The 27,998-nt window shown below is 34.1% G+C and overlaps 1 long non-coding RNA gene across 1 annotated transcript; it reads left to right on the top strand.

The window, feature by feature from the left end:
• The first annotated feature begins 7,584 nt into the window (after nt 1–7,584).
• On the top strand, nt 7,585–10,360 carry LOC108580656. The gene is made up of 2 exons (XR_001892023.2): nt 7,585–7,627; nt 9,988–10,360. It is a non-coding gene; the product is annotated as an uncharacterized LOC108580656 (long non-coding RNA).
• Nucleotides 10,361–27,998: the final 17,638 nt, after the last annotated feature.

Raw genomic sequence — 27,998 nt, 5'->3', positions numbered from 1 at the left:
TTAGCCCAAGACATGAAACATCATTTTCTTTGAATGTCCTAAGATACAGATCCCACACTTCTTACAACGTACATCTATATCCTAGGTGGCACAAATATGTCTCTGAATTATTCAAGAAGCTTAACTTAACCAGGACATTAGTCCCAGGCTTTTCCTGTTATACCAAACAAGCTTATTTCAGAACCAATAGAAGCCGTATTTGAAAGACAAGTTATTGGCATCCACATCTCTGCAATGAGATTGTAAACCAAACTGTGTTGATCTGGTGGAACTATCTGTTTACTACTAGAATCTATCCCCTACATACCTACTTTTCTATTTCTTTGTTTCTAACTTAGTCACAAAAAATAATAATTACAACATTTTTCATAGTTAATTATAGTCTGATTTTGCTCAAGTAGGAAATATCTTGAAATTTATACCAAATTATCTCAATAATGGATGAGCTCCCACAATTCATCTGCCCTCTGTATGTTCTCTGATTTGCAGAGCTTTTTAGAACCAAACCCCACTCTTTAATGGGCCAGACATGTGCTTTTAGTTGTACTAACCCAGACACATATCATATATTAATGGCTTCTGGAATCACACCAGAAATCAAAGGTGTAGGTATGAGATTGAGTGCACAGTGATTTTCAAAACATGTTTTATTGCCTTGATGCTTTTTATTTAAAAGGAAAATGTTCAGATAGATTTTAACTCCTTAGCTATATTAAAATAGCATATTTGCTTCACAGTCAAAAAGTTTCTTTTAGTACAAAAATGAAATCATAGCTTCTTTTTTTATTCTTCAGTAAATTCTAAATTTTAAATTACTGCTAAATTAAATGGTTTGTGTCAGATGTTAACAATATGTGGCTTTAGATTAAAACAAGCTCCATGTAATCTTACTGAGCCAGTAGGTCATAGAAATAAAAGAAAATGTGCTTGAATCACAGGAGAGAAGGGGTGTTGGATAGATCTGTGAAATCTTTATGTTGTAGTATCAGCTGATGGATAGCAGTGATTCTCAGAAGGGTTCCAATATTATGCCTTTTAAAAGCTGGAGATTAGTGCAACCATGGTGAACACAGTGACATTCTGGCAAAGAAAAAAGGGTCAGGGCTGGCAAAATGTGGCAGGTGTCAAAATAAAAGGTTAGGCTCTATGCCTGGGGACCCATCTGTCAGATAAAAGTATGATAAGGCAATTAATGTGTTTATTTATGTTGCTTATGACAAACCATGCATTCCCTAAAAATGATCAATTTAAACATTATCAACTGTTTTCTGGAAATTGAAATTAATATAAAAATAAAATGCTTAAAATAAAAAGCATGGTCTAATATTAAAATGGGTTGTTCATATAAACAAATAAAGTTAACTTTGGGGAATTATAGTAGTCTTCATTGAAGGATTAAAACTATCAAATATAACATCTTGACAATATAGAGGTTATATTAAGGACCTACAAAACCGATGTTTATGTTGCAAGATCATCTTGGTATCACTCCTCATAAGTTCAGTATGTTTTATATTCATTGAACTAAATTTGATAATTTCATAATAAAATGAAGCCAAGAAAATTATGAAGAAATAGAATTTAGATATCCAAGCTATGTGTCTTGCATTTTCTTTAAATGTTTTGTTCACAACCTTGTCATTATTAGAGCTTTCATTTTCACTTTGTGACTAATCCTGACTTCTCTTTAATTTATTTATTATTTATTTAGCTTTCTCACTACTTCTGTTTTACCATCTGTTTAAACTAGAATATGTTTAGATTTAATACTCATCGGTGATACATTTTCCTACAGATAAAATAAATTACTACAAGCTCCTAAAATGTCATGTGTTTTACAGGTCAATAAAATCTAACCCAGAATTATGAGAGAAACAGGATTTACTACAGCCTAAAGTTTTATGCAAAAACTGATCATTCCCATACTTTCCTTGAATAAAGAAAAAAAAGCTGTCGATTACCATGTATTAATAAGTGAGGCTCACACCTTATAGTAACAACAAAATTTTAAGAGAAATAACATGTATGTCTAGTGTAATGTGATATGCAGAAGAAACATTTAAATTCTTTAATTGTAAAGGAAAAAAGCCAATATGATGATGTTATTGCCAAGGTGCACTTTCTGTCTGCTGAGCGATGAAATTAACAAGTAAAGCCATTTGAATAGTAAATAAAATCACTTAGCTTTGGAAAGAACAGAGATATTTTGTTCAATAGCTTTATTTTCTTTAGGTTGAGGCAGCAATTATGCCATCATCATCACTTTCCATCTTTTAGAAGGATACTGGTTAAATTTTGAGTTAATGATTTTTTTTCTCCCCAAGATTCCTTTCTAGCCCCTAACATTACTATAGTCTTAAACTATCTTCTGTTTGTCATACGAAAGGGCCTCTCATAGGACAACACCAATGTCAGGATGGGAGCTGAGGAAGAAAAAGAAAATAAAAAGACACAAAATCCAAACTTTGTTATATATTCCATTCGGTGGCCTTATACATGATTCACAAATTTTGTTTGAAGTTTAATTATAATTAACCACTATTTAAATCGAATTCACTCCTGGCTGTATTTCCTGATTCAGAGTTCCATATTGCTTCTATTGCTGGTTTTAATATATTCGAACCTCAATCTTCTAAATTGTCTCTATTTTTTATCCATTTTTTTTTTCATTTGCCTAGAGGTACTTGCAAATGCATCAGGCAAAAAAAATTCTTACTCACCATTTTGTAAAACTCTTCAAAACTCTAGGATACGCTACATAATCTACATAATAAAAGTAGTAATTTCAACAGAAAATCAAGATGCCACTCGATTTTGCCATGGATTTATAAAAATAACACATCAGACAACAGGTAAGTTTTTTTTTTAACTTATTTACCGTGATAATAATCCGTTATCAACTAGCTATTTCACAGGATATATTCTGTCTTTACACTGGAAAAAAACATACAATGAAACTCATTTTATAAAAAAAGAACCCACTTAATTCATACCTTTATATTTTCACAGAAGCATATGAGAAAAATTTGCTCGGTATCTACTCACTTCAGTTCAAACATTTGAAGAAATTATGAAAATTCCGATGAGTTTTAAAACTCTTGGCTTGCTCTGGTGTAGTGTAACCATGCATTGATCTATCATCACAGGTATGCTTTCATCAATTTCCCCTCAACCAATCAGATAGAAATTCATTCCAATTTGCAAAATTGTTTTTCTTACTTTTTAAAGCTTAACACATATAAGATAATTTGGGAAAAATAGATTTTCTCATTTATCATTCTTTCAATCCATGATAATGTCAAATAGTATTTTTGAGTACCTTTATTACTCTAACAAAGGATAAAAATTTTTGGTGTAAAATCGGTTAAATGAAGAAAGTATCCAAGTACAATTTTATTTATGTTGTGAAAAAATGCTATCAATTTGAAAAGTTCAATTATTTCCAAATTGTTAAAATGAGTCCCTATCAATCATCAAATAATTTTTTTGTATCTGGATCAAATAATTTTGGATCTCATTCATTCTCAAGGCATCATCCCTATCTCAGGGTTTCCATATTTGTTTCTTGTATAGTCTATTGTTTTGTTTTATTTTAGTTGATCAACCACTCATACAGTACAAGGTAAGTATTATGTCATCCCCATTTGCAGATGAAAAATCTCTGATACAGAGTGGGTAAACAATTTTTAAAATGTAAGCCCACCTTATTTTAGTAAGAGGACTTCCTATCCATCTTCTTACTTGCTCAAACCAGAATGTTGAAGAATCAACAAGTCAAAGTGTGAAAGTTGTGCCATAAGGTAAGAAAAAAATAAATAAATATGTGATGAAAATGAAAAAGGAAAGAAACAGCAGCAGCCAACAGTCTAAAACAGCAAAGAAATTTGTTGGGGGCCAAACATAAGAATTTTAAGATGAAATGTGGCAATAAAATGCAAATAAGAAATAACACAAATAAATTGTGAAAGCTTAAGGAAAAAAGAGGATAATGGAATGAAGGAAGCATAAAACTTTTCCTTGACCTCTATCATCTAACTTGTATAATTCTGAAAAACCATTTCCTGTATTAATTTCCAAAATAGTGTAAAAAGATATCTGTGTTTCTGAAATTAAAAATGCTATTGATATTCATAATTTTTATGATTTGTCAGGTGAGTAGTTTATTATGTTGGGAAGGCATCACTGTATGATGATTTAGAGGATGGGCTTTGTAGACTACTGGTAGCTCAAATCCTGGCTCTCCTATTTCCTATTATATCTGTGATCTTGGCAGTCGTGTGTTAGAGCCACCTCCTACTGGTTTATGATAGCTGATTGTGTGCATCTCTTCCCAGCATTGTGCTCAGTGACATAATTGGTAGTTTGAAATCAGCCAAGATGAGATTATTTACACCTCTAAAATTGGCACCCTAAATCAGACAATCATAGTTTTATTCCCTATGTGCCAGCTTACCAGAACACCGCTGGACCTTGGACAAGTTTCCTAACCTTTATGAATCTAAAGGGTTTTTTTTTTTTTATTTTTTCATCTGAAACGGAAAATTAAATATGACAAGTTCACTTAAGATTCTGAAAACCTTTCATTGGATGATATATTTCATATGATTCCTGGTACATAGTAAACATCAATAATGGTAGCACTGTAGTATTATAACTCAATCTATTGTATATAGAACATAGAACAGTTTCACATTTCTAACATCCTAGAAAGCAATTCAAATAGTTCATCAAAATTCCAGGAGAGGACTTGTAAAAATTAGTTTACTGACTTTATAGATGAAATGGTTTCTCCTAAATATTGTTAGATTTTTGTATAGAAGATAAACAGTTACTAATACTTGAATAGTAAATTTCTTCTGTATGATTAGTTTAGAAAAAACTCCGTTTCCTACAGTGATATATATAAGCTTCTCTCTCTGTCTCTCTCTCTCTCTATATATATATGTATAATATAATATATATATTATATATATAGAGAAGCGCTCTCTCTGTCTCTCTCTCTCTCTCTCTATATATACACACACACACACACACACACACACATATTTATAGAGAGAGAAGCTTAAGGGCACTTCTTGAAGTTTTAACCCACTCCCCTGAATTAGATTAAATTCATGGCTTCAGTTCTTCAAAATTTCTTGATAAGTTAATATGAGGACTGATGCTAGCTGTACGCCCCACTGTTCAGAAAGCTCTCACAGAAAATTCTGAGCCAGAGGCCACTGTGTCTATCATGATGACAGACAGTATGTGTAACTTGAAACTTTAAAGATAGGCACTGCAGGAAATAAATTTAAGGAAAGATTAAACAGTCTAGAGATAACCCTGCTTAGTTGCCTACTTAAAAACTCTCATCTAGGTAGTCTTCAATCTGAATTATTCTTAAGATTGTTTTTTCATTTCTGGCCTTGGAATTTAATTATTTGTAATATTTTAAAATGTCATACATATGCATTTTCTGATACAGCTTATAAATTGTAAAGATCATGTTATTGTTAAAAATATTTTAGGAATCTAAGTAATTTTCTAGTAGAGAAAAAGAACTACTGAAGCTGAATTGAAATGTAAGTCCTTCATTACTTCAAAGACTTTATGGTAGGTTGTTTACAAAGATAATTGAAACAATTTCTTCTATCCCTATATGAACACATCTTTGCAATATGACTTTGCTGTTCCTCTCATCAAGAGCTAAACTTTATTTCCCTCCCCCTTCAATCTGGCTTTGCCAGCTGACTTGCTTTGGCCAATATGACACTAGCAAACCCGATGAGAGCAGAGGTTTGACAAACACGTGCACATTAGGGCTTGCTGTCCTTGCTGCCCTGAGACCGCCATGTGAAAAAGCTTGAGCTAGCTGCTGGGAGGAGTGACCACATTGGGTGTAGATGAACCATACCAGCTGAGGCTCCCTGGACCAAACACCAGACATATGAGCGAGGTCACTGTAGACCATTCAGCCCTAGATGACCTGTCTGCTAACTGGAGTACCAATTTATCACCCACAGACTCATGAGCAAAAATAAAATAAAAATTTTGTTTGGAACTGCGGATTGGCCGCCTATGGACAAAATCCAGTCCACTAAATGATCTTGCGTATTGTCTAAGATTGCTTTCACACTACAGTGGCAGAGTTGACTAGTTACAACAGAGACCATATGGCCTGGAAAGACTAAAATATTTACTTTCTTCCCCTTTACAGAAAATGTTTGCTGATCTCTGTTTTAAGTCACTAAGATTTGAGGTGATTTGTTAAGCAGCAATAGATAAATGGCACAGAACTATTTTACAGAAGGGAATATGTCCCATTTTTTATTAAATGAATTAATTTCTATGCTTATAAAAAAATACAAGCCGCACCCCCTCTACCCCTCGCAGGGCCAGTAATCCCCTCTATGGCGAAAGCATAACGATTCAGTTTGCATCCCTAAAGCACAGTTATGGAGATTGCTAGTTTTATACCACTATCTGTTTCTTCCCTTTTTCCACAATTGGAGCTGGTCATCCACCCAACCAGTCAGGGATTACATTTCTGAGCTTCTGTGTCAATTATGTATGACCACAAGACTAGGTTTTCACTTCTAGATTATGAATGGAAATCATGCATGGATTTATTGGGCTTTCTCCATGCTCTTCTTCTCCTCCCCACTAACTGGAATCTATAGCAACCTGACTTACAATTCAGAGAATTAAAATGTCCCAGAGAAAGGAGGAGCACCAACGAGAGGAAGCTTGATCACTTAAAAACTATGTAGAGCAGGGACTCTCCCCAACTTAAAACACTGTAATGTTGAATCTTCCTTCAGTCACTGAATTATCAATGGATGCCATTTTCATAGCAGGCTACTCTTATCCTAACTAAAGTAATGGTTTTATACAATATACTTTGGCATCATAATGATTTAGTTGGTAAACTATTGGATCTTGGATCAAAAACTCTAGGGTACTTTGATAAACTTTGCCCCAGTTTTCTGAGTTGGCCGGAGGCTTGTTACTTAGTGTAACTGTGATTTTATTTTCCTAGATAAAAATATACAACTCCAGGTAGGCGAAACAGGAATTTCGAACACTGATCTTTCTAGTTGCTACTTCTCCCAAGTAGGAGGGCTGCAATAACCGGTGATTGCCCTAGGCATGTGTCATTTTAGTCCCAAGAAATGCTTATATACCAACATAGTGCCTTAGGGTAATGCAATGGGAAAATAATCAAGGTGAGTTTTTTGGCATTTGGACAGCCAGACATAGCTTTCCCATGAAAGGGCAAATACACTCCATTTTGAGACAATTAGAAGAAAATTGGGGAAGAAGAGTTTAGTTACATTCTGTATATACATTCAATGATGGCAGCCAATAAGTCTTAAACTTCAGTGTGTATGAATGGAATTTGTTAATCATGCAAATTTGAGGGCTCTCCCACGTCCCCCAGAGATTATACTTCAGTGGAACTAGAGTGGACCCTATAATCTCAAAGTTAAATACTACTTTAAGTGATTCTTTTTCTTTTTCTTTGAGACGGAGTGTCTGTCGCCCAGGCCGGAGTGCAGCGGCGCGATCTCAGCTCACTGCAATCTCCGCCTCCCGGGTTCAAGCGATTCTCCTGCCTCAACCTCCTGAGTAGCTGGGACTACAGGTGCGTGCCACCAGGCCAGGCCAATTTTTTGTATTTTCAGTAGAGGCAGGGTTTCACTGTGTTAGTCAGAATGGTGTTGATCTCCTGACCTCGTGATCCGCCCGCCTCGGCCTCCCAAAGTGTTGGGATTACAGGCCTGAGCCACCGTGCCTGGCCTAAGTGATTCTTAGTGATCCTTCTTTGAGAAACCACAGCCACAGCAGAAATTGAATTCAGATATTCAGATTCAGTTCTAGGAAATGCAGAAATCAAGATGTGGCAGCAAAATCCTGGTGCAAAAGACTTAACAGAGTTTCCAAATGAAAAGCTTCTAGATTTTAAAATATTAGTTTAGGAATGATTTTATTGAAAAATAAAGAAGTTCAAAACAAAATTGTGAAAATGAAATTGGCCCGTTTTGCCTGTGAACTCCCTGCTCAGCCTTCAGTATCCAATTTAAAAGTAACTTCCTCTGGAAGTTGTATTAGGTGTCACTGTTATGTGCTCTCATCATATTCCATAATTTCTGGTTCAGAGCAAATAGCACGTTGAGCTTAGTTATCTAATTGCCTGCCTTCCCTGTTGAACTAAATACTCTGTAAGGAAAGAAAATATGTCTTTCTTGCTCACCAAAATATCCCCAGAGCTTATTAGGTTGCCAGGAATACACCAGGTGTTCAACAAATATTTGTTGAAGGAATGAATCACTGAATGGGAAATAGCTAGTTGATTTTACCAGCATAGGAAATGGACATGAACAGTAATGAGACAAAGTGGAAACTGCCTAAAGGATGTGCTCATATCAAGCAGATGACTTAAGCAATGTAGCCCCAGAGGTGTATTCAGAAGATAATGTTGGGCCATGTCCCCTTGTGGGCATTTTACTTTGAAGGAAAGAGAAGTGGTAGATTTTAGTGCAGGGACAAGGATTGGAAGGTAAGGTCTTTATTCAGACCAATCTTCCTGCAGGGACTATACACAGCTTTTGGGAAAGGGACTTTGAAACACTTTGATTTTCTTTTCAGTAATATAATTACGGTACTCATTCTTTTATGATGTTAAATATTCCTTTGGATAACACTGAGGAAGGGGTGCTTGTGAGAAACAGCACTGTTGTTTAGATTTCCCAGCTATGGGGGAAATACTCTTCACAGGTATTAGAGCACAAGTGAAACATAATAACTAAAACAAAATTCATCTCTCCATGGTTATGTTTCCACAAGAAGTTGTTTAAATTTAAGTAAAATATTAATATATGCTATTTGTCTAACATAGAAAGAGAAAAAAAAATCAAGAATAACACATTAGAGAAGAAAATAGAAAAATCCTGTGAAAAAGGTCCAAATGCAGGCTGCAAAGAGAGGAAGCCAGTCCTAGCAAGCAGCTAACCAGCTAAATGACCTGAAAAAAAGTCTCTCAACCTCTATCTACCTGGATCTCATTAGTAAAATTAGGAGGCAGGATGAAATAATTTATAAGGTTGCTATTAGCTTTAAAATTTTTATGAGTTCAGAGCCTTTAAAAAACATGGTGTCTTCAGCAGAAAACACCACTGTGAATTTTTTTTCAATATTCCTTTTAACTATAATGGAAACAAGTTAAAAATAATAGGTCTAATGTTCACAAATCCATTAAATATTTACCGGTCACTCTCTTGATGACTATTTTGATTTAATACATGGTATATATAAATCATCAATATTTTCAAGTTCAAAAATGCATAGGCAGGAATTTTATGGCTTCTGTGATGGCTTTGAACTAAAGTGTAATTTGCCTCCTTGTTTGCGTAAGTGTTTGTATACTTATCATTTGTCAGTAAGCCTAAGAATGCAAGCACAATATTATATATGCATGCTAAGTGCTTAGTTTATCATTATGATTTTCCTCTTGAATTTCAAATTGTGTAATGCAGATAATTTAACTTTTCTAGGGTTCCCATTTATTTTTAAAATGTTAGTGTCCAGGTAGCAACCAGAAAAAACAAACAAACAAACAAACAAAAGCCTCTAAGCCATGTGGTATGCTAATACTGAAAATAAAATGAGTGTTGTTTCCCTTGAGGGAAATGTAATTAAAGATAAAGGGGAGATATGCATAGAATAATGACATTCACTATACCTAACTAATAAGATAATATTGTTTTAAAATTCTGTAAATTTTTCTTATTTTACTTAATTCTATGTCCCTGCTGGTATTTTTGCTTTTTTCATAAAAATTATCATTTATTTTTCTTAACTGCATATTGCCATCTTCATTTTTTAATTTTCTCAAATATTCATAGAACTGTTTTCTGTAGTAGATGCTGTACAGTAATTATTTGTTAATCGATTAACCTTTCCAATGCTACTTCCAACACCTACTTCTCATCCTCCGTGTAACAGATACTGTCAGTTACCTACTCTTAACAGCCTTTCCACTCCCAACTTCTGTGAATGGACAAGAGATGCAGTTGTGATCACTGAACATGAGGCAACATCTTCTAGGAAGACATTCCCATAGTCTTCAGACATAAGGAAGAGATATCTTTTCAGCCAATCTTTGAACAATCTTATATGAAGCTTACCTGAAGTTGCTGTAGCCATTTGGCAAGTCTGGGGAGACTAACAAACACATTGAGGGTAGCAGAAAATAAAGATAGAAACAGCCTAGGCTTTTGGTGAAATTCATGAGCTTCTGAATAATGAACCCCGTACCACCCTACCTCTATAAAAGAATTCTTAATATGTGAAATAATAAAATTTCTTTATTATTTAAGGCACTTTTAGTTGGGTCTTCTGTTTCTTGTAGCTGAAACTCATATACTCATCATTCTTTTATTTATAATCTCTCTGTGTATGAACTCTATATTCTTGTAGAGTCTGGCTAGTCCAAAGTCGTAGGAAAAATAACATACCAACACTGTTTCTTTTGAGCTAGAAGCTAGTCACGGATGTGAGCACTAACCCAAGCTTGTAATGATGATGACAACAGCTTACTATTATTGAGTGCTCACAATGAATGGAGAGGACATCGTGCTATGAATTTTACATATATTACTTTATTTGATCTTCACTACAGACCTCTAAATTGGGGAGTCACAATACCACTGTTGTTAAAATGCAGAAAATATGTCAGAGCAATAATAAAACTGCCATGGTCCCACAGATAGTAAGTGAATAAATTCAAGTCTGTTGGGAACAAACTAGTAATCACTATAGGTCTCTATAGTGGATAATTGACCTATAGACTATATACGGACATTTCGCTGTATGTAGCATTAAAATGAACAGAGTAGCAATTCATGTTCTCTAGGGTTATCACTTATATTGTCACTCTGTGTGCTGACTATACTAATGGTTTGCAGGTTGGGGACTGGGGTATGTAACAGTATACAGTATATATACATAGCATATGGTAATTCAAGGAAGAATATTTAAATGACATCAAGTAATGCTGGCATTCCTCTACACTGATACATTTTTAGCACATTTTCACTGGTAGTTTCAAAATTATAGTTACATTTCTGAACACAATTAAATAAAACATGCCGAATTTCTCTGGACATTACCATACAGCCCTTCCATATTGAAAAAAATCATGTAGTAAAATTGGAAAGCAGCTCATTAAATTGAATCAATGTTTATGCTCTTTAAAATTATGGTTCTTTTGATGGAGAATCTAAGAGACTCAGTGTAGTATGATCTCTAGACCAAATTCAAGATCTGTAGTAAGTAAAGCTTGGTAGCAAAATTGGTAAAACTCATTTTTTTGTGAATAACTTTTTCAGTAGTTAATGGTATGCCTTGCTCTACTTACTAGACATATACTTTAAAATCAATTTTTAAATTTTACATATTATTTTATTTTATAATGTTTGATACATAAAAATAATATATGCAACTTACATAAAAGTAAAGAAGCATGAAAATAAAATAGTCACTAACCCTCCAACCAGCTTATGAGGTAGATATTACCAATATCACTGAGGCTGAATCTATACTTTTCTCCCAATCCCATCCCTCTGCCAACCCCAAAACAAAATTAGTATCCTAGATGTTAGGTTTATTGTTCCTTTGCTTTTGGAAATAGTTACTATTACAAATGTATTTATCTCTAGATTTTGCACTTCTTAGTTTGGTATCATAGTCAACGTGTTCTGCAACATGCTTTTCTCACTCAAAGTTGTGTTTCTTAGGTTCATTATGTTGTTGCACACAGCTGTAATGTGTTCATTTACATGGCTACATAATATTTCTCTGAGTGACTATACAACTTCTTTTCAGGTCATCAGTCAAATGATATTTTGGTTCATTCTAGGTTTTCGAAAATTGCTATTAGAAATATGTCGACAATGCGTTTAAATTATCTATATTTCCCAATTCCTTTCTGGTTAACATATCAACAATTAAAAGAAGTAAATTGAAGTCTCTTCCCGTAATTGAGAATTCGTTACTTTGTTACTGCTGTTTCAGTCATTTTTGCTGTATACATTTTGATGGTATTTTATCAGTTGCACACAAAATAATTATTAACTCTTTCTGGTAAATTTGTTTTATATAATTGGGTATTTATCCATCTTATTACTTACAGATTTTTATTCATTAAAATGTATTTTATCTCTATGTAATAGAACTACAGTAGTTTTAAAAAAATTACTATTTGCCTGCTATATATATTTTCGTACTTCTTTCAAATTTTCCATAACCTTAGGTTTTAGTTGTCGTCATTTAGACTAGCCAATGTAAAATATCTTTTCCCTGATAGTTAGCCTATCTTGCATAAGCTTCCCTGGAAAACAGACCTTGAGGCAAAAGTTCATGTGTTACAACTGTCTTGAGGATAGAATTTTAGAAAAGCAAGAGGAAAGGAAAGACTAAGTCTAAGGAGTATGTTCCTGATTTTTTTTTCCACAGCCTTGCATCACAGTTGATTGTTAATTGTTGCAGGAAGTCTCCAGAGAGGTTATATGAAACTATTATAAAAATAATAATCACAGGAAGGGATGGCAAACATTTATTTGCTGGTCCCCTCCATTTTCTCCCTTTTATTGGTTAAAGTCTATTCATTTAGCATTAATGTCACCATATTCTGGGTTGTATTAGCTCGCCCCTTCAGATACATTTTGGAGAAGTCAAAGCCTCCATGTGACCAATACAGCTAACGGGTAGATTCTATGTCCCTATGTCAGTAGATGCAGTGTGTGGAGGCTCCTAAATGTGTGGTGATGAAGGTGGCAGTACCAGTGGCAGTATCCAGGACATCGCAATTGTGGAAGGTGTGAGCCTCCGCTAGTGCCTCTCTAGCTGTACCAGAGAGGAAAGTGGCTGAGGTCTCATGATGTAGGTGGTTTCAGGCAGAACTCAGGTAGCACGTAAACTGAGCCTAGTACAATCCATCTCTGCTTGCACTCACTTTCAACTGAGTACAAGTGCTCTCACTTTTTATCTGAGAGCTGAGGTGCAAGTCCCATCTTTTTTAGGAGGTAGCCAGTTGCAGCAAACCAAGAAACTTAAGAGTGTTAGCAAATCATAGTTACAGTCCGCACTACTGCAGCTGGTCTAGGGCTATAATTAAAGGATTTAAGGAAGAAAAAGTGCAGAGAGAGAGAGAGAAATTCAGAGAGAAGAGAAGATGGCATTATGTTAGGTTTCGAATATTTAAAACTTGTAAGGATTCAGAAGTTATATCATCTCTAGTTTTTTTCTTATTTTCATCCCCCCTCCCACTAACCAGATGTCAAACATTTTCTACTTATTATGGAATTGATCTTTTTAACATTTATCCCTTCATGAATACTTTTAGAATGAAAAATATATTTTTTAACCTCGCCTAAATGCAGTGAGAATGGATTTGTTGTGTAATTTCTAAAACTGATTCTCTTATGGGCGGTACATCATGCAGCAAAATGCCAATTAGGTAATGAAGTTTCTCACAGTTCTACTCTGAAGAGGGTGTGAAGTGAAGCTACTGTAAAAAAATGTAAAAAATAAAGGAAAGGAAAAAGAAAAACAACCAGAAAGCTAATTGTTCCAGATTTCATATTTAATACAAGAATCACTTTGAAATGTTAATCAAAAAAAAGTTTTATGGACACAGCTTGATGAAATGGAATTCACTAGTAGAAGAGAGAATAGAAGCGTTTTAAATATATTTAAAAACAAGCTTAGTGGAAGGGGGTTGAGAATAGTATTGTATGTTATAAAGTTATGGGCATAAGTGGAAATTCTTGAACTTTGGGAAGGAACAAAGGGAATAGAGAAGCAAGGGAAAGGGACAAAGGAAGTGAAACCATTGGAGGACTTTGTGAAGAGTTCAGATGACACTATTCTGATAAACATTACAAGACTACCACAAAGACAAGGCATAGTGTTAAACAGGAACTTTAACAATCAGAACTTTCTTCCTTGGCAGAGTATCTGAAAATATGTTAATTATTTTGATAATAGATGTATGCCCAGAAGAATGCCAGGAGAGCAATATCTAGGATGCCAGGAGAGTATATCTAGGATCAGTTTTTACCAATGTGGGATAAATGATTGGTGATACAAAAGTGACAGGACAATTAGGACAATTAGAAAAGCAGTGGCCAGGCCGGGCGCGGTGGCTCAAGCCTGTAATCCCAGCACTTTGGGAGGCCGAGGCGGGTGGATCACAAGGTCAGGAGATCGAGACTATCCTGGCTAACATGGTGAAACCCCGTCTCTACTAAAAATACAAAAAACTAGCCGGGCGCGGTAGCGGGCGCCTGTAGTCCCAGCTACTTGGGAGGCTGAGGCGGGAGAATGGCGTGAACCCGGGGGGCGGAGCTTGCAGTGAGCCGAGATCGCGCCACTGCACTCCAGCCTGGGAGACAAAGGTGAAACCCCGCCTTCTAAAAAAAAAAAAAAAAAAAAAAGAAAAGCAGTGGCCATTTAACCAGTGGGGTTCTTCTCTGATTGCAGATTTTCTGCCTGCTTCACGGGCACCTTAGTTTTTCTTTTCTTCCAAGCAAAGGAGGGGCTCTGAGGGCAATTTCTGGGCTGGTGTTCTGAAGAAAGCCCTAGTTATAGGGATAGAGTGAAAGTTACTCAGAGATGTTAGAATATAGAGTAGAGAAAGATTGGAAAGTCAAGAATGCAAAGGTAAGCTTGGAATCAAGTAAAAACAATATCAACACATCCATTTGACAGCTAAGATGCTGAAACTGGGACCAAGGCAACAGACCAGGAACCTGGACCCTAGCTGCAGAGGTTTTTGAGAGCATTCCTGCCCACTTCGCCTTGGAGGAAGTTCCCCTTAATGCTACAAGTAGCAGCCAGTTAAGATACTAACCAGCTCTTAAATTTGATTTTTTGTATGTGTCTTTTTTTCTTCCCTTATTGCAAAAAAGTAATTTTATTGGTTTTTCTTATCCATACATGCTGATAGCTCTCAAATCTAAAATACGAGAAGAATTTAGGCAGGGCTTGGTGGCACACGCCTGAAATCCCAGCACAGTGAGAAGCTGAGGTGGGTGGATTGCTTGAGCCCAGGAGTTCAAGACCATCCTGGACAACATGGCAAAACCCCGTCTCTACAAAAAGTACAAAAAATTAGCTGGGTGTGGTGGTGCGTGTCTGTGGTCCCAGCAACTTGCAAGGCTGAGGTGAGAGGATCACCTGAGCCCAGGGAGTTTCAGGCTGCAGTGAGCTGAGTTCATGCTACTGCTCCAGCCTGGGTGACAAAGCAAGACACTTAAAAAAAAAAAAAAAAAAAAAAAAAAAAAAAATGACCTGGAGGAGATGATGCTTTGCTTTTTTTTTTTTTTTTCGAGATAGAGTCTCACTCTGTCACCCAGGCTGGAGTGCAGTGGCGCGATCTTGGCTCACTGAAACCTCTGCCTCCCAGGTTCAAGTGATTCTCCTGCCTCAGCCTCCCAAGTAGCTGGGGCTACAGGTGTGTGCCACCATGCCTGGCTAATTTTTGTCTTTTTTAGTAGAAGCGGGGTTTCACCATGTTTGCTAGGCTGGTCTTGAACTCCCGACCTCAGGTGATCAGCCCACCTTGGCCTCCCAAAGTGTGGGATTACAGGTGTGAGACACCATGCCCGACCAGGTCATATTTTCATTTGGGCATCTGACAAGCAATTCAGAGGTAAATGCTACAAGGTTAGGGTCATTATCTTTTAGCCCAAATCTCTCTCCTTCCATTGAAAATCTAGAACTTTTAATATCAACATCTGCCAAATACTTCAAGGTGGAATTATCCTTAATTCCTCCTTCTCTCATGTTCTTCATATTTATTTGATCACCGATTATACTTCATGAACTTCTCTCGGGTGTTTTACCACTCTTTCTTCCTGCCACTCTTGGGTTCCTCTCATGTGCTAGTCACATATTGTCTTCAGTGTTAAAATTTGCTTCCGTACTTAGTCTTTCTACCTCCAGTTCTTATTCATATCAATGTATTCATTTTATGGCACTAATACGATTGGGTCAAATCCTGCATGAAAAGTTTTGATGATTTATCCTTTTATTTATATAACTGAAGGAAAATAATTATTTCAATAGTATGGATAAAACTCATGTGGAAAAATAAACACATGAGAATATAAGCAAATCATGAAGACTGATGAAGGAGTACTCTGAAAATTAAGTCTATTTTAAAATCAACCAAAAATAAAACAACAAGATATTGAAAAAAACTGGAAATATGCAAATACAGAACATAATAGAAAGCCCTTTTATAAAAAATGATTAAAATATGTAAAGTATATGTTTAAACAGTAGAAAAGATTTATGGTAAGTGCTGTACGGATAGTTACTTAGCAGTTATATAACATCAGTTTAAATTCACATACTACACAAAGAAAATTATGTAACAATTGAAGTTGAATGCAGTACGTTATCAAGACTTTGGTGGGATATGTTTCTGAGGAATTCTTTTTTTTTCAATTATTTAGTAATCTTTTGATGTATGTAACACATAAAACAAAAGTGTAGTCATAAGTATCCTTCTTGATGAATTTCTACAAACTAAACATGCTTGTGTACCCAGCTTCCAGGCCAACAACTAGAACATTACCAGCACCCCAGAATTACTCTTCATGTTCTCTTCAAGGATTTAATAACCCCAAGGGTACTATCTCACATTCTAAAATCATAGATAAGTTTGGCCTGCTTTTGGTTTTTATATAATATAGTCATGCAGTCTTTATTAGTCTGGTTTCTTTTACTCAACATTGTATCTTTGGGTATTACCCAGGTTGGTGTAAGTAGCAATAGTTTGTTTATTTTCATAACTTTATGGTATTAAATTATGTGAATATACCACAGTTGATTGACTCATTTTACTGGTGATGAATATTTGGGTTGTTCCCAGGTTTTTGCTAAAATGAATAGTCATAAGTATATGTTGTGATCATTAGAATGTTTGTTTTTGGGGAAGGGTGAATATATTACTCATTTCTGTTGGATATACCAAGGAGTGGAATTGTTGGTAATGCATATATGCAGCTTCAGAAGATACTGTTTAACAATTGTCTATAGTACTTGTACCAGTTCATATTCTCACTAGCACTACATGAGGTTTTGGTTGCACCACATCCTCACCAACGCTAGAATTATCTGTATTTTTCATTTTATATCGGTGGGTTAGTGGGTTAGTAGGCATGTCAATTGGGTTTTAATTTTCACTAACTTGATGATCACTGAAAAGAGCATCTTGTATCACATCCATTGGTCATTTGGATATAATATTTTGTGAATTGTCTATTCAAGTCCTTTGCTAATCTTTCTACTGGATTATATGCTTTAAAAAAATTGATTTGAAGATGTTCTTAGTTTATTCTATATAAGTCTTTTGTTTTGTGTGTGTGTGTGTAAATATTTTTTACCATCGTGTCTTGGTTTTGATTCTATGTTTTTGATTATTGAACATCCTTAAGCCTATTGTAATAACACTTATACACTTAACTCTATTATCAATTTTATCATTTTTTTCTTTATGTAAAATTAATGTGGTCTGTGTACTGATTAATAAATCATTTATTCTTCCAACAAAAATCCATTATGTATCTTCTTAATCTCTTTGTTTTAATTTTAAAATTTTGACCTACAATTCTTCTGAGATTTACTTTTCTGTATGGCATGAGGTGGTTTTCAAAAATTGCAATTTTTCAATATGAATATTTAATGGAATCAGTAATATTTATTACATTTATTTCCCCTGGCCCTGCAATGTCATCTTTGTCATGTGGCCACACGAATGTGGGTCTCTTTTTGGACTCTCATTTGTTTCTTTTTCTATTTGTCTTTTTTTTTTTTTTTTTGCCAATATCACACTGTCATATTTACTGCAGTTTGACAATAAGACATGATAACTGGTAATGAAAGTCCTTCCGTTTTATTCTCCTACAAGACCGCTTTGGCTATTGTTAGATCTTGGCATTTCTATAAAAATTTTAGAATCAGATGATCAATTTCCACCGGAATAAAAACTTGTCTGGGATTTTGATTGGGAATGCATTGAATCCCTAGATCATTTTGTTGAGAATGACCTTCTTATATACTTATTCCTTACAACTCTTGAGCATGCTTTATTCTATTATTTATTTACCCCTTCTATAATTTCTGTCAACAAAGTTTTGTAGTTTCCAGGACACAGAGTTTGTACATATTTTGTTGAATTATTTCTGAATAGCTTCTGTTTTACTCTGTTATAAAAGTTACATTTTAAATTTTTATGTTATCTTTTATCTTGCTAGGATATAGATATGCAATTGATTTTGGTGTATTGGCCTTGTATTTTGTGATCTTGTTTTAGTCACTTATGAATCTCAATAATTTGTCCAGATATTCTTCTGGATTTGCTACATATGTAATCATACATTTCATAAATGATGGTTTTATGTCTGCCTATAACATCCTTCTCTTTCATTTCTTTTATCATGCCTTTTTGCACTAGTTGAGACCTCCAGACACTTTTGTCTCATTTTCAATTTCTGAAAATGCTTTCAACAATTTACACTTAACTATGTATGGTATTTGTAGACACTTTATCTGAAGCTCTTATGTAGAACAGAAGATCTCATCTGTTCCTACGTTACTAATAGGATTTTTTAAATAAATGATATTTAACTTTGTAATATATTGATGTAATTTTATGTATTATTCATCTTTTCTGTTCGTGTCGATTATATTTATCTATTTTTTATTGGTAAAACACCATTACAATTCATGTAATAAAACCATCTTTTTAATGTATTGTTCTATTTGATTTGCTAATATTTTGTTCAGAAACTTTTTTCACCTGTATTCCTGAAACAGGTTGATTTAATGTGTGATATATTTTTTTTGTAATATTTTGCCAGATTTTGATACCAAGGTTATATTGGCCTCATAAAAAGAATGGAAAGTGTTTCCCCTGTTTTTTAACCCTCTGGATGGGTTTATGCTGGATTGGCATTATTTCTTCTTAAATATTTGGAAGAATTCACTGGTGAAGTCAACTTGAAAGAATGTTTCTTTGTGCAACAGACAGGACCTATAGACCTATTTTGTTCCTGATATTGGCAAGTGGCTTTTCTCTTATTTTACTTGATCAGCCTTGTAAGTGATTAAAATTTTTAATCTTCAAAAGCAGAAAGCAATTTTGTATTTTGTTCAATTTCTCTGTAGTGTGTTTGCTTTCTACTGTAATTCATTGGTTTCTGCTCTTATCTTTATTACTTCATTCAGTCTACTTTTTGGGTTTAATGTGCTGTTTATTTCTTTTGCTTCTTGAGATAGAATCTTGATATTGATTATCAGCTCTTTTTGTTTTTTAATGCAAGAATTTAAGACTGTAAACAAGTCTCTAAGAAACAATATTTGGTATTTCAAAAGTTTTGAATACTGTATCACACTCTATTTAGCACATAAGGTTTTCTATATCCATTGTGACTTATTTCACCCATGCATTATTGAAAAGTATAATGCTTAATTTCCAAAAGTTACAGATTTTATAGTTATTTATGCTATTATTTTACAATTTAATTCAGTAGTGGCCAGGAGCATATTCTCTGTATTATTCAGTTAACATTTGCTAATAATAGTTTTTAGTATATATTGAGTATGCATTTAAAGATAATATACATTTTATGATATTTGTATGCACTGGTCAATTTATGCCAATAAGTTATTTGTTGTGTTGTTTAGATATTCTTTATTCTTACATGTTTGTTTTTTTTAATCGGCTAGGAAGATTGGTGAGTTAAATTCTTTACAATGATTTTGGAATTCTTTATTTCTCTTTTTTCTTCTGCCAACTTTTCTCTATCTGTGTGTCAATCTGTCTATCATCTATCTATCTATCTATCTATCTATCTATCTATCTATCTATCTATCTATCTATCTATCTATCTACCTACCTATCTATTCTATCATCCATCTATAGTAACATGTTAAAATACTGGGTATATACAAATTTATAATTTTATATGCTTCTGTTAGACCTTTTATCAGCATTTCTCTAGAAATTTAACTAGTCTTAAAAATCTAGTTTGCCTCACATTAATGTAACACCTAGCTTCTTTTTGAGTAGTGTTTTTATAGTATATCTTTTTCACATCTTTTTACTATTTGGCTTTCTGTTTTCTTATATATATACTTTTAAATTTATTATTATTATACTTTAAGTTCTAGGGTACATGTGCATAACGTACAGGTTTGCTACATATGTATGCTTGTGCCATGTTGCTGTGCTGCACCCATCAACTCGTCAGCACCCATCAACTCGTCATTTACATCAGGTATAACTCCCAGTGCAATCCCTCCCCCCCTCCCCCCCTCCCCATGATAGGCCCCGGTGTGTGATGTTCCCCTTCCCGAGTCCAAGTGATCTCATTGTTCAGTTCCCACCTATGAGTGAGAACATGTGGTGTTTGGTTTTCTGTTCTTGTGATAGTTTGCTAAGAATGATGGTTTCCAGCTGCATCCATGTCCCTACAAAGGACACAAACTCATCGTTTTTTATGGCTGCATAGTATTCCATGGTGTATATGTGCCACATTTTCTTAATCCAGTCTGTCACTGATGGACATTTGGGTTGATTCCAAGTCTTTGCTATTGTGAATAGTGCCGCAATAAACATACGTGTGCATAAATGGTGCTGGGAAAATTGGCTAGCCGTAAGTAGAAAGCTGAAACTGGATCATTTCCTTACTCCTTATATGAAAATTAATTCAAGATGGATTAGAGACTTAAATGTTAGACCTAATACCATAAAAACCCTATAGGAAAACCTAGGTAGTACCATTCAGGACATAGGCATGGGCAAAGACTTCATGTCTAAAACACCAAAAGCAACAGCAGCAAAAGCCAAAATTGACAAATGGGATCTCATTAAACTAAAGAGCTTCTGCACAGCAAAGGAAACTACCATCAGAGTGAACAGGCAGCCTACAGAATGGGAGAACATTTTTGCAATCTACTCATCTGACAAAGGGCTTATATCCAGAACCTACAAAGAACTCAAACAAATTTACAAGAAAAAAACAACCCCATCAAAAAGTGGGCAAAGGATATGAACAGACATTTTTCAAAAGAAGACATTCATACAGCCAACAGACACATGAAAAAATGCTCATCATCACTGGCCATCAGAGAAATGCAAATCGAAACCACAATGAGATACCATCTCACACCAGTTAGAATGGCAATCATTAAAAAGTCAGGAAACAACAGGTGCTGGAGAGGATGTGGAGAAATAGGAACACTTTTACACTGTTGGTGGGATTGTAAACTAGTTCAACCATTATGGAAAACAGTATGGCGATTCCTCAAGGATCTAGAACTAGATGTACCATACGACCCAGCCATCCCATTACTGGGTATATACTCAAAGGATTATAAATCTGTTTTCTTATATTTAAAATATGTTTCCAATAAACAGCATAGTTAGGTTTTATGTTTTAATCTTTTACTCAATACTTTATCCTTTTTAATTTAATTACTGATGGGGGTTTGATAGGTATTAGCATACTATTTGTTTTCTATATAATCTGTTTTATATTTTTTGTGTTTTTTCTTACCTTCATTAGAATTAAACAATTATTTTTCACAATTCGATTTTCCCTCTACTACTTTATTAGTTATTCGTTTCTTTTTTTGTCTTATTGTGGGTAACCATTAAAACATGCATATTTGAACGTAAGTTATTACTTTCTCAATGCCCAGACGATGTAAGGGTCTTGGAATGGTTTGACTCAATTTATTCCACTTCTGCCTTTTGTGTTATATGATACATTTTAATTCTGTATACATTGTAAAGCCCCCAAGCCATAAGTATGATTGCTATCTAACATCAATATTCATTTATATTTACTTGTATACTTATCCTTCTTTTATTCATTTTCTTCTTCATTTTTTTCCTTTGAGATAATTTTTCTTCTATCAGATTTTTTTTAGTTTAGTACAGCTAGGAACAAATTATCTCAGCATTTGTTTATGTGAAAATTTTTATTTCATCTTAATTTTCAAAGGATATTTTCTCTGGGAATAGGATTCTCTTTGATCAGGTGGATATTGTTTCATTGTCTTTTGGTTTTATTGTTTCTTTTATGAATGTATTGATGCTCTTTTAAGGCAATGTTTCTATTATTGTGACTATTTATATGATTGTATTTTTGTTTTTATGTGAAGCAGCTTTACTATTGCATCTATCCTTCTCAGGTCTACCAGAACTTCTGAACTCAATGGTTGATGTGTTCCATCATTTTTTAAACATTTGTGGCCATTGTGTATTCAAATACTGCTCTTATCCCATTCTCTCAGTGTTTTTCTTATGAGATCCAATTATATGCTTATTAGATCTTTACACTGTCCTACATTCTCTTCTGCTTTTCTGTATTTTCATTTTTTCTGTACCTGTTTGCCTGATTTCATTAACTCACTTTCCAGTTCATTATCCTCTGTTCTACTGTTTAGCTTTCTTTTAGACACATCTTTGAAGTTTTTCATTTCAATTATTATATTTCTCAGTTCTAAAATTATTATTCATTTATGTTTACATATTCTAATTTGCCAGTGAAATTCTCAATTTTTTTCATCTGTTTTCTCTTTTTCTCTAATTCTTTTAATATATTAATTATATTTACTTAGATGTGCTTGTTTGTTAATTTCTAATGTATTTATCATATATTATTCTTTTTTTCAGTATTTAATCTTATTTGAAAAATTCATATATTCTTGTTTTTACCTGTCTGGTAATTTATAATTGAATGTTTGTCATTCATAAATTTTTGTCACTCTAGCATCTCCGTATGATATTAATATTATCTTCTTGCAGAGAGGGTTCAACTTTACCTTATTTTTTGGCCAGGAAGACAGAGTGAGTAAAGTGAGGGCTTGATTTAATCAGGGGTGAGCTAAGTCAAAATCAGTTACAGCTTTGACATGATTTTTTTTTTTCTATTTCTGGCTTGTTCTCATTCAGTGTATCCATCTACAACTTTTGTAGTAGAACTTAGTTTATTTGCTTACATTATTCTCTCTGGTAGGCTGTGAAATGATTTGTTGTTGTTGTTTACTCAATTTGGCAAGAGTGCAGAAATCTCCCATCTGTTTTTCAGAAGCTGTTCAGTTTCTTGGCTCTCACCTGTGTAGCTTCAGAAAATGGCAAATATCCAGTGAGGAAAATTTGTCAAGTGTCAGGGTCATTCTACCCCTCCCTTCTTGCCAGGATCTTATCCTCATAGGTCTCAAATTTCATCTTTAAGCCTTGGAGTCTACCAAAGCTCTGCTCTTTCCTCTGTCCCTGGAGTTTGTCCTGCTGCAGGAGGAAAGCCTGGATTATCAGATGCTTCTCCCAAAACCAGAATTGGCAAATATCCTCAGGAAAAAACTATGATCAGTCTAAGAGCTTACCACTCTTAACTTTGACTCCATCCAAAATCTTGAGTCTCCCTAGTCCTGTTAATGCTTGCAGTTCACCAGTGCCTCGAGGCTGCTATAACAAAATACCATAGACTGAGTAGTTTATAAACAACAAAACCTTAGTTTTCACAATCCTGGAGTCTGGGAAGTCCATGACCAAGGAAAAAGGTGTCTGGCTTATAGACACTGTCTTTTCACTATGTCTTCACATGGTAGAAAGAAAGATGGAGCTCCCGTGGCTCTATTTGATAAAGGTACTAATCTCATTCATGAGAGCTCTGCCCTCATGACCCTATCACCTCACAAAAGACCTCACCTCCTAACACCATCATCTTTTGGGTGAGGATCTCAACATATAAATTTTGAGGAGGAAACAAACATTCAGACTATAGAACACTTGTATATTTTTAATTAATAAACTGTATTTTAGAGCAATTTTAGATTTTTTAAAAAAATTGAGCAGAAAATGCGGAGTTCATATGCACTTAAAAAAATCACCATTTATTGTTCTCAATAGGAATGTTGGTCGATTGCAAGGCATTCCACCATGCCAATAACTGGAATTACATCTGAAGCAGTATCTCTCAAGGTGATCAATATATTCAAAAGGAAACACTTAAAATCTGACCACAAGTTCTCCAAGTTGTAAATATACACATATATTTAAACAAAAAACCAGGAAAATATTTTCAGCAAAAATAAAAAAGGTGAATATCTATAGATAGATATTGTATATATCTATACAAAGAGGTCATAGAAGCTAATAATTAAAATATTAATATCTCAATAGCTAGCTGGATAGTTTATTAAAAGTTTTAATGAGGAGGTAAGTGTAATAACTAAATGTTTAAGAACCTGCTAGGCTGATGAGCTTATCAAAAATGAGAATTAAAATAAGTATATTTTTCCCATCAAATCAGCTCTGATGACTGCTAGACTCTGGACTAGGCACCGGAGTCTGATCTGTACTGCTAGCAATTAGCTGAATTTTGCTTTAAACTGAAAAACAGTGCCTTGAAATCTTGATGGTACCACCTACCTTACCACAGGAATTACTATCATCTTGAAATTGCTGCTGACTCTGTTCCAGTGTACTAGCTTATACTTTGATACTCCCAGAACAAATCAAGTCTGAGTTTGCCATATCGCTTTCGATCATGATTTGATTTGCTCACCACCATTCTTAGTGTTCACTCTGTGATCAAATGAATTATTTATCCTTTGCCTTCCCATTCCTGACTTTCTTCTCTTTCTATAATAAAATCATATTATTACTAATATTAAAGTAAATATGGGTTATGATAATTTCCACCAAATGTGTCAGTGGTAAAACTGGCAATTTCAAACATTGCTAGTGCCAAAGCAAACTAGTAAACTATGTTAGAAAAGCAGAAAAGTATAATGAAAGCAACTAAATATTCAAAAATAAGAGAGTGATTAGGAAAATTGTTTATCAGTTTTATATATTTTTATACACACAACCCCTAGTACACATTCACTTTTAAATGACTTACAAAATTATTCAAAATATCATGGATAAAATAAAGATGCAAAAAGTCAAATAAAAAATGTAGGGGGAAAATAAAATCAGAGATAATATTAGCACAAAAAACACACATGGGATATTGTGTTACAGGGTTTTAGAGATAAACTGGCCTCTGCATTTTTTATCTTCCCACCAGCCAAGAGGAGAGAAAAGCACAGTTAGTTATAATGCCCACAAATGTCTGAAAGATAAAACAGACCAGATGATTAGAAACAATATGGTTTGTCCTGAATCATGAGAGAAATTTCTGCATAGATAAGGTCCCTTCCACACAGATGCAATCATTTTAAAAAATATTTTGTAAGAATCAAACTCCTTTTTCAAAAAAAGTCTCACACAAATTCCCATTATTTAAACCAGTAAAATAGATAAAAGGGACCTGCTCATATATAAGCAACTTGGTAGGATTTTCTTGGGAAAGAAAAGTCTAAAAAATAATGAAAAAATGCAGAGGAAAGAACACCAACATCCAGACTAGTACAGACACCAATTCAATCATTTACTGTCTGAGACTGAACTTTTTAAAATCATAGCTTTCTAAGCTTTGAAATGTAGTATTCCTTCTTTACAGGGTTACAAAGCTTAAATAAAAGACAAAAATTATGTAAAACACCTGGTACATATAATGTTCCAGAAAAAGATTGATTTCCTTTCTTATTCTCTGCTTTGGTGATTCGTATCTCAAGATTTTCTTAAGCTGATTTTGTCATTGTAATAGACTTCTATATTAGTTCCCTTATAGGCAAGAATTTTGTAGGCCAGAGTTTATTCAGTAATTAAGTAATAATTAAGGTCCTAGGACTTATGTCAGGTACTCTGCCAGGCAGTGTACTAGGTGCTGGCATAATTATTGATCTTATGGTTATTAATTTTCTTTTATAGCTGTGGTTATATTCTATTTTTAATACATAATGTTAAAGATATGCATCTTCTTGTTTATTGATTTGTATTTTCTGCAGTTTGTCTCTTTTAATGGCCTTTTGAAGAGCCCGTGTTTCAAGTTTAATCATTCAACTTGTTTTTCATTTATAAATTATTAAACTACATTTGTAACTTTATTAATTCTTCCTTGCTTTTCTTATACTCAGAAGAATTATTTCTAGCTTCTAACTTGAATGATAAACTCATTCATTTTCATTCTTTCATGTTTAATATACCTTCATTAAAGTATTCAATTTTCTTTGGAGTATAGGTTTGGCAATATTTTACTAGTTTTAATCCTTCTGTAATTATACTTTTGATTTCATCTTTTATCTGAGTTAAGAGAACCTTTCTGTTCAGCAGAAGCTACTAGTTGTTCCAGCACCTCAGTATCAGTTAATCTCTTCTTATATGATGACATATTTTTTAGCTGAGACCACCACCACCAGCCTTAAGAGTACTACTTCCCAGGTTCTCTTGTAGCTGGGTTTGCCATGTAACTAAATTCCATGAGGAGATATGAGTGAAAGTGATGGAATGATAAAATGGTGCAAACTCTTACTCTGAAAGGAAAAGTGTGTCTTCCTCACCTTAATGCCTGAAATGTAGACGTGAAGGAGACAGGAGCTGGAGCAGCTACTTTGGACCCCAGGGTGGAGATGGCTGGTCGAAGTGTGTGGAGTAAGCAAGTATTAATAGAAGAAGCCTGGGTGATTGACACCAAGGAGCTGCTCTATGTTTATAAAATAATTGTTCGTGAGAAAGAAATAAATTTCTATCTCGTTTAAAACCCTTTATTTGGAACCCCTACATCAGCAACTGTAATTATAACTAATACAGTTAGTAATTTTTAGTTTCATTGCAGTTATCAAATAATATATAATGTAAGAAATCTGCCTGGAATATATTGAGATATCTTAGGTTACCTCATAGATGATCAAGTTTTGTAAATAGTTTCTGTATTGTTAGTTAATTTTAAAAGTTATTTAACTGTGTGTGTACCTGTAAGTTTCGTAAGTATTTATATGTGGTTCAATCTATCTAATCAATCAACTTACTACTTTCCATACTATGCTCTATAAAGCACTGCTTCTATGGAATATTGATAGGGTCACCTCAAAATAAAAAGTTTAATGGTCCCTGTGTGCTCTGCTTCCTGTTTTTATTGTAGTGGTAAATGACAGACTCTGGACCATACTGTCAAATCCTAGCTTCCTCAATGTACAGGCTGCATGGACCAGACAAGTTATTTAATCTCACTTTTCCTCAGTTTCCATGCATAATACAGAATATAATAGTACTTATCTGATAGGATTGTTAGTGAAACACTTAGAACACCTGGCAGAGAGTAAGCACATTTTGAAACAGCTATATATTGAGACTTTGCCTATAAGAGGTTCTGAAAAGTAATGAAGTAATGGAATCTGCTTAATATTACTTACCCTAGCATTTCCAAAACTTATCTGAGTGGTCATAACCAGTCGGGGGAAAATGATGTGTTCACGGGAATATTGGTTTTGGAAATGTTAAACTAGATTATTCAGCTCCGCTGCATATTGGGAATTTTTCACCTAACATGGATATAAGAATGCCATTTAGAAGTGCTTTATATCTCTGGAAATTGATGAATTCTATGTGTATACGCTTGTGTATCTGTACATATTTTCTGAAGACCCATGGACTATATCTGACTCTCATATTTCTACATACGTGTTTTTATACTTAACTGAAATATCAGAGACAAAAAATAGTGTAAATCTTCTACTGTTTTAATATCATTTTCTTCTGTTTCTGGTTGATCTCCAAGTTCGGTCTGTACATTATTAAGCTTTTTGGATTTTTATCCTTTTAATATAATTTAAAATTTCATCACTATCCTTTAATATTTCAAGTTACTCTCTTGCCATTTCATAGGAACATTGTCTCTTAACATAGCTTTCTCCTGCTTTTTAAAAAAATAATGCTTTCTTGTGTACTTTTGTGAGTGCGAATTGTTTTCTAATAGAATTTTTTTTTTTTCTGGTTCCTGCAGCAAATCATTTGAGAAACAAAATTCTTCTACTGGGTTATCCAG

Source organism: Papio anubis, chromosome 1 (assembly GCF_008728515.1).
Source record: "Papio anubis isolate 15944 chromosome 1, Panubis1.0, whole genome shotgun sequence".
In the NCBI taxonomy this organism is placed as follows: Eukaryota; Metazoa; Chordata; class Mammalia; order Primates; family Cercopithecidae; genus Papio; species Papio anubis.
This window is presented reverse-complemented; position numbering and strand designations above follow the sequence as displayed.